The sequence below is a fragment of the Vicugna pacos genome, chromosome 24 (genome assembly GCF_048564905.1).
Source record: "Vicugna pacos chromosome 24, VicPac4, whole genome shotgun sequence".
NCBI lineage: Eukaryota > Metazoa > Chordata > Mammalia > Artiodactyla > Camelidae > Vicugna > Vicugna pacos.
In genome coordinates this window covers 26,076,371-26,083,662 of record NC_133010.1, presented here as the reverse complement: position 1 = coordinate 26,083,662, position 7,292 = coordinate 26,076,371, and the positions used below count along the sequence as shown (strand labels likewise).

General features: G+C 45.2%; 1 long non-coding RNA gene across 1 annotated transcript; it reads left to right on the top strand.

The window, feature by feature from the left end:
• The first annotated feature begins 955 nt into the window (after positions 1 to 955).
• Positions 956 to 7,141, top strand: LOC140689045 (uncharacterized). Its single transcript, XR_012063921.1, has 2 exons — positions 956 to 1,045; positions 6,559 to 7,141. It is a non-coding gene; the product is annotated as an uncharacterized lncRNA (long non-coding RNA).
• Positions 7,142 to 7,292: the final 151 nt, after the last annotated feature.

Sequence of the window (7,292 nt, the reverse complement as noted above, 5' to 3'; positions counted from 1 at the left end):
AAACCATAGACATGACCTATTTCAGTTGCCCCAACCTAGGAAGTCGGCCTCTCCCAAATGCCGAAGAGGAACGGTTCACAGACGGGAGCAGTTTCATTAGACAGGGAAAAGGCTGGTGGGATATGCAGTGACCTTCCAGACCAAAGGCATAGAGGCAAGCAGCCTCCCTGGGGACTCCTGCGCTCCTGCCCAAAAGGCCAAGCTAATGGCTCTCTCACCTGAGCCTTAGAACTCGGGACAGGGAAGATCCTGAATGATTTACACAGTTTGCCATCACACACACACACACACACACACACACACACACACCTATTTGGACAAACAGGTGAAACATACAGGCTTAAGCATACTGAAGCTCTTAGAAGCAGCAAAACTTCCTAAAAAGGATTACTTCCTCATTGTAGGGGCCACCGAGTGTACACAAATGGGGCTTTAACAGGGTCAGGGCCCAGGCCTGGGGGCCACCACGCAGGCCTAAAGGTTGCTGGAGAGGTTTCAGCCCTCCACCCGGGGTCACCACGGGGTCCCAAGGCGGCCGGGATTCCCAGGAAGCAGTCGGAGACCACAGCCTGCGCCCCGCGCCCTGGACCGCGAGGGGCAGGAGCGAAGGCAGGAGGGATCCCGCACCGCCAAGGCCTGTGAACAGTTCCCAGGACATAAAGATAGAACCTGGTCGTTAAAATAAAGTCTAACCTTTCCTCCTCTGTGCGGAGGCGGGCTCCACTCGATCCCAGGGCGTCGCGTCCAGTGGCCTCTCACCTGGCGCCGCAGGCAAGCGTGCCTTTGCGCGGGACGTCCGCGCATGCGCATACCTGGGGGGGGAGTGTGTAGAAGCCCCGCCCACGACCCCCTGTTCAAGATGGCGGAAGGGGCGCTGCGCCCGGCACCGGATCTGTGCCGTGAGCAGCCGCTGCCCCGCCCCAGCCCCGCCCCTCCCGCTGCAGGTCCCACAGAGCTCCGGCCTCCCCGTCCCCTGCCCGGAGGTTAAAGCTCCTTGGCTTCTCAACCCAACGTGAACGCCTTCTACTGGCTGAGGCGACAGCAGGTAGGACACTTGTTGGGACCCACTTGGGAGGTGGGCAAGTTTGACCGCACATCCCCACCTCTGACGACGTGCCCTGGGGTCTCCAAGACGGTCGCTGCGCCACTTGTGATCAGAAACAGCCCAGGTAGCCACGGACAGGAGACGGGGACCCCAGCGTGCCAGGACACCCAGCAGCTGTAGGGAGCGCTTCCGTTTCGGTGCAGAAGGATCTCTAGGCCATGTTGTTTACAGACAAAACTCAGCGTGCTGTACACAGTCCCCCAAAAGCCTCTGTGCGGTTTTAAACCTTAGTAGTAGTGTCAGAAGTACAGATGCCATACGTTTACAAAAAACTCGATTTGAAGCCTTAATTGTATATATTTCTTATCACTTTTTTAGTCTTGTGAATTTGGAATGACAAATTTTAACTTTAATGCTTTTGTTTCAGTCAGTATTTGTTATCTTCATTCATAGGTACTGAAACAAAATAAAAATAAAATGTATTATTTAAAAGTCACATAACTAGAGGGGAGGGTATAGCTCAAGTGGTAGAGTGCACGCTTAACATGCACGGAGATCCTGGGTTCAAACCCCAGTACCTCCATTGAAAAACCAAATAAATAAAGGTATGTTTTCCACAAGACACTGTATTTCTGTTTGTTGGGAAACTCTCTTAATACACTGAATTCTGTTGGTACAAGATCTATACTTCCATCTGCCAGAATATTGTCCTGATAAATAGGTCATATGAAGGATGCCCCCTTGAATGCAGTGTCCTTATGCAGTAGACAACGTGTAACTGTCCACAGCCTTGAACTGGCCTCATGGGCCCAGGTCCAGAGCAGGCCGGCACAGGAAGACCTTCATGACCTCCTTTCACTTTGTATGGGAACACTGACCTGTTAACATTGAACATAGCTTTGCTGAAGGATTCTGGAAGGGGGATCTCCAAGTGGGAATAAATGCTGAATAAATGAATTAGTGAGTGTTTAAAAAATGAATGAATGAAACAATTCAATCAGTCACAGAGATGCTTTCTCTTTCCCGCTACCCACCACCCCCATCTCTCTCATTTCACTCCAATCGGCTCCACTTTATTTATTTATTTATTTATTTATTTATTTATTTATTTATTTATTTTAGATTCCACATATGAGCAATCTCATATGGTATTTTTCTTTCTCTTTCTGGCTTACTCACTTAGAATGACATTCTCCAGGGACATCCATGTTGCTGCAAATGGCGTTAGTTGTAGGTTTTTATGGCTGAATAGTATTCCATTGTATAAATATACCACACCTTCTTTATCCAGTCATCTGTCGATGGACATTTAGGCTGTCTCCATGTCTTGGCTATTGTAAATAGTGCTGCTGTGAACATTGGGGTGCAGATGTCATTTTGAAGTAGGGCTCCTTCTGGGTATATGCCCAGGAGTGGGATTCCTGGGTCGTATGGTAAGTCTATTCCTAGTCTTTTGAGCCATCTGCATACTGTTTTCCACAGTGGCTGCACCAAACTGCACTCGCACCAGCAGTGTAGGAGGGTTCCCCTTTCTCCACAGCCTCTCCAGCATTGGTCATTTGTGGACTTTTGAATGACAGCCTTTCTGACTGGTGTGAGGTGATACCTCATTGTAGTTTTGATTTGCATTTCTCAGATAATTAGAGATATTGAACATTTTTTCATGTGCCTATTGATCATTTGTATGTCTTCCTTGGAGAATTGCTTGTTTAGGTCTTCTGCCCATTTTTGGATTGGGTTGTTTGTTTTTTTCTTATTAAGTCATATGAGCTGCTTATATATCCTGGAGATCAAGCCTTTGTCAGTTTCATTTGCAAAAATTTTCTCCCATTCCATAGGTTGTCTTTTGTTTTACTTATGGTTTCCTTTGCTGTGCAGAAGCTTGTAAGTTTAATTAGGTCCCATTTGTCTATTCTTGCTTTTATTTCTATTGCTTGGGTAGACTGCTCTAGGAGAACATTTCTGAGATGTATGTCAGATAATGTTTTGCCTATATTTTCTTCTAGGAGGTTTATTGTATCTTGTCTTATGTTTAAATGTTTGATCCATTTTGAGTTTATTTTTGTATATGGTGTAAGGAAGTGTTCTAGCTTCATTGATTTACATGCTGCTGTCCAGTTTTCCCAACACCATTTGCTGAAGAGACTGTCTTTATTCCCTTGTATATTCTTGCCTCCTTTGTCGAAGATTAGTTGACCAAAAGTTTGTGGGTTCATTTCTGGGCTCTCTGTTCTGTTCCATTGGTCCATATGTCTGTTTTTGTACTGATACCATGCTGTCTTGATGACTGTAGCTCTGCAGCATTGTCTGAAGTCTGGGAGAGTTAGTCCTCTAGCCTCTTTCTTTTTCTTCAGTAATGTTTTGGCATTACTAGGTCTTTTGTGGTTCCATATAAATTTTATTATGATTTGTTCTAGTTCTGTGAAATATGTCCTGGGTAATTTGCTAGAGATTGCTTTAAATCTGTAGATTGCCTTGGTCAGTATGACCATTTTAACAATATTGATTCTTCCAATCCAGGAGCATGGGATATCTTTCCATTTTTTTAAGTCTTCTTTTATTTCCTTAATCATTGTTTTATCATTTTCCGTGTATAAGTCCCTCGCCTCCTTGGTTAGATTTATTCCTAGGTATTTTATTACTTTGGGTGCTATTTTAAAGGGGATTGTTTCTTTACTTTCTTTTTCTGTTGATTCATCATTAGTGTAAAGAAATGCAACTGATTTTTGAATGTTAATCTTGAAATCTGCTACCTTGATGAATTCTTCAATTATTTCTAGTAGTTTTTGTGTGGACCTTTTAGGGTTTTCTATATATAATATAATGTCATCTGCATATAGCGACACTTTTACCTCTTCTCTTCCAGTTTGGATCCCTTTTTATTTCTCTCTCTTGCCTGATTGCTGTGGCTAGAACTTCCAAGACTACATTGAATAGGAGTGGTGATAGTGGGCATCCTTGTCTTGTCCCAGATTTTAGTGGGAAGCTTTTGAGTTTTTCACCGTTGAGTGCTATGCTGGCTGTAGGTTTGTCAGATATAGTTTTTATTATGTTGAGCTATGTTCCCTCTATACCCACTTTGGTGAGAGTTTTTATCATAAACGGGTGTTGAATTTTATCAAATGCTTTTCCTGCATCTATTGAGATGATCAGTTGGCTCCACTTTATACACTGAAATTCAGCTGCCTGATTTCCCTTCTGAGGACCATGAGTCTGCAGTTATAGACTCAGAGAAACTTGACTTCCCGGGGCCTGTGCTGTAGATTTCCTTCTTCCTTTAACAAACATCCTCTGGCTCGAAGCTGAGGACAAAAATTCTGCGATGAAGGAATCTCATTGGTGTACTTTTCAAGGTATATTGTTAAAAAAAAAATCCATGTACAAAACCTGAGAACGAGGTTGTTTGGGACTTGATGAGGCAAACATTTGCTCTCAGACTGGGAATGTCTGTTCAATTCTTGCACAATTCTTGGACACAATTGTTTCTGGATCCAGAGGGTGGAAAAAAAGTAAATGTCAAAATAGAACAGGCTCCTAGTGCACCCACAGCTGTAGATAGCCAAGGTGAGTCAGTAATTTTCCAGGCTGGAGACTTGGCCCACAAGCTTATGTTCAACCCAGGAAGAAAAACCACATTGATTTAGAAAATCTGGGACGTGAAGCTACCTCTATTTATAAGTTTAAAAAATTTATTTCTGTCCCTGTTTTGTCCCAAAAAGGATTTAAGGTGCCTTATGGAGACACAAAGACTATAGCAAGACTCTATAACATTGAGGTAGCAGAGAAAAAATTAAAAAAACAGGGAACTACAATGAAGTATCACCTCACATCATCATTAAAAAATCCACAAGTGATAAATGCTGGAGAGGGTGTGGAGAAAAGGGAACCCTCCTGCACTGCTGGTGGGGATGTAGTTTGGTGCAGCCACTGTGGGAAACAGTATGGAGGGTCCTCAAAAAACTAAAAATAGACTTACCATATGATCTTGCAGTCACACTCCTGGGCATATATCCAGAGGAATCCCTACTTTAAAAAGACACCTGCACCCCAATGTTCACAGCAGCACTATTTACAATAGCCAAGACATAGGAACAACCTAAATGTCCATTGACAGATGACTGGATAAAGAAGCTGGTATATTTATACAATGGAATACTACTTGGCCATAAAAAAGCCTAACTAGCAGCCTTGTTCTATGGATATGTGTAGTGCACGTGGATTTAGTTCTATCATAGTCTTCAGACCAAGATACAAAAGATTCGTTCAATTTTGTGGGGGGCTGTTTGTTTACTTACTAATGGAGGTACTAGGGATTGAACCCAGGACCTCGTGCATACTAAGCATATGCTCTCCATTGAGCTATACCAACCCCTCCCCGATTGTTTCATTTTAAAAAATCAAAGTAAATGAACTCCTAAGCTCCCAGTCTCTAGAGACTGTTAAAAATATAATCTCGGTCATCATTGTGGTTCTCTCCCCGTCAGGAGAGAGGGTCCTGCAAAGGTCATGGGGTCTCCTGCAGCCCAGGTTACAGGAGGGCCTTCCGTTCATCGGTCTGAGCTCTTATGGTCCTTAAGGGAGGGGTGAGGCCATGACTTCCATGACAAGCCAGCCCAGGACAGGCTTGCTGCGGCTGGGGCCCTTGGACCCAGGGCACCACACCTATAGATGCACCTGGCAGGTCACTCCCCTGAGGTTCTGCCCCAACGTGGGCTTCTGCAACATCATAGGCCCCTTTGCTCCCGGGCTCACTCTCCACCCCCTTCACATACTAGGAGAGTCTTCTTTGAAGCTGTGGGCACTTCTGTCCTCTGCCTGTCAAGCTGTGCGAGCCTCCCCCTCCTTTGGGACTGAGGCTCACCTCTTCTCTCTGCCCCGCAGTAATGGAAGTCCGGGTGTCCTGGAACCAAATCCTCCTATGCCTTGAATATCCACAAACTTCCAGAGCAGAGTGGGGCAGTGGGAAAAGCCCTAATTTGGTGTTTCAGATGATAGACTCCAGTCTGGAAGTTTCCTCTGTCTAGTGGTTCTGCAGATGTTGGACAGAACCCAGCCCAGAGTGAGAGACATCTAGGGAGTGAATCAATGGACGAGTTGGGGCAAGTCATTTGACCTCCCTGGGCTTTCGTTTCCTCACACACCTGCCTTCAGCTCGCGGTTAAGCTTGGAGTAGATGGTTCATGGGCGCCTGGATAAGCCAGGGAGGGTGAGGGGTCAGAACTCCCGGCTGCTCTCCACACCCAGAGTGGGAAGAAGGAAGGTAGTCCTATTTGGTCTTATGGAAGAGAATGTGCATGTTTCTCCATCCGTTTGGTGGAATTAACTGTGTTCAGTTCTGACCTCACGTGCTTCTAAAAAAAAGCAGTGCTACTTTCCAAGGCATTAGCTTACAGAGTAAGTAGATAAAGTGATTTTCCATCTTTATATTTCCCTTTTTAAGGGGGTTGAAAGTTACAGAAGTCTCATCAAGCCTTTTCCTCTGCTCCCCATTTCTCTTTCCCCGCTGCCCACAGCTGACAAAGAGGGCGTCCTGAAGGGTGCCTGCAGCCTGATGGCAACGCCACCTGCCCCCGAACCCACAAAGGCCTTTGGAACGCATGGCCCAGTTTACAAAGCGTGACACCTGGAAGCTTACTAACTGGCCAGTTTGCCTTAGACCTAAGCTACAAAATCTGGGTAGACTTGGGAATGAAGATGGTGACAACTCAGACTGTTTATTTTCTGTGTCTCCTGCACTTCGTGCAGGTAGGTTTGTAAAGTGGGTACTGAAAGCCCTAATTCTTCTCTTTTCCTCGCAGGAAGTCTCTGATTTCAGTCATTTCTAATCCTAGCTGAACTGACACACCTGTGAAATTCTGTTGGCCTTTTGTTCCCTCATGTTCTTACCATACCCTGTGTATCGCTCTGTTGATGTAATTATCATTTGTGGTGTTGGAATGACCTATTTACCTGTCTTCCTAATAACGAGTTAAGATCTTCCTTCGTGTGGGACTTGTGCCTTTTTCATCTTTGCATCAACTCTGTATTTAACAAAGGGCCACACACAGAGAACGTGACTAGCAAATGTTTGTTGACTGATTAAATGTAAACACTTAACCCAGGGTCCATCAGTCTGTAACGCGGGCCAGATGCTGGCCTGTCCAGCGCTGTGACCGTCGCAGACATCACTGATCACAGCATCCTTTCCCTCTAAGCTGGGATATGACCACTGGAATCCTTCTCAGCACAGCAGTCTAGGCGGCAGCTG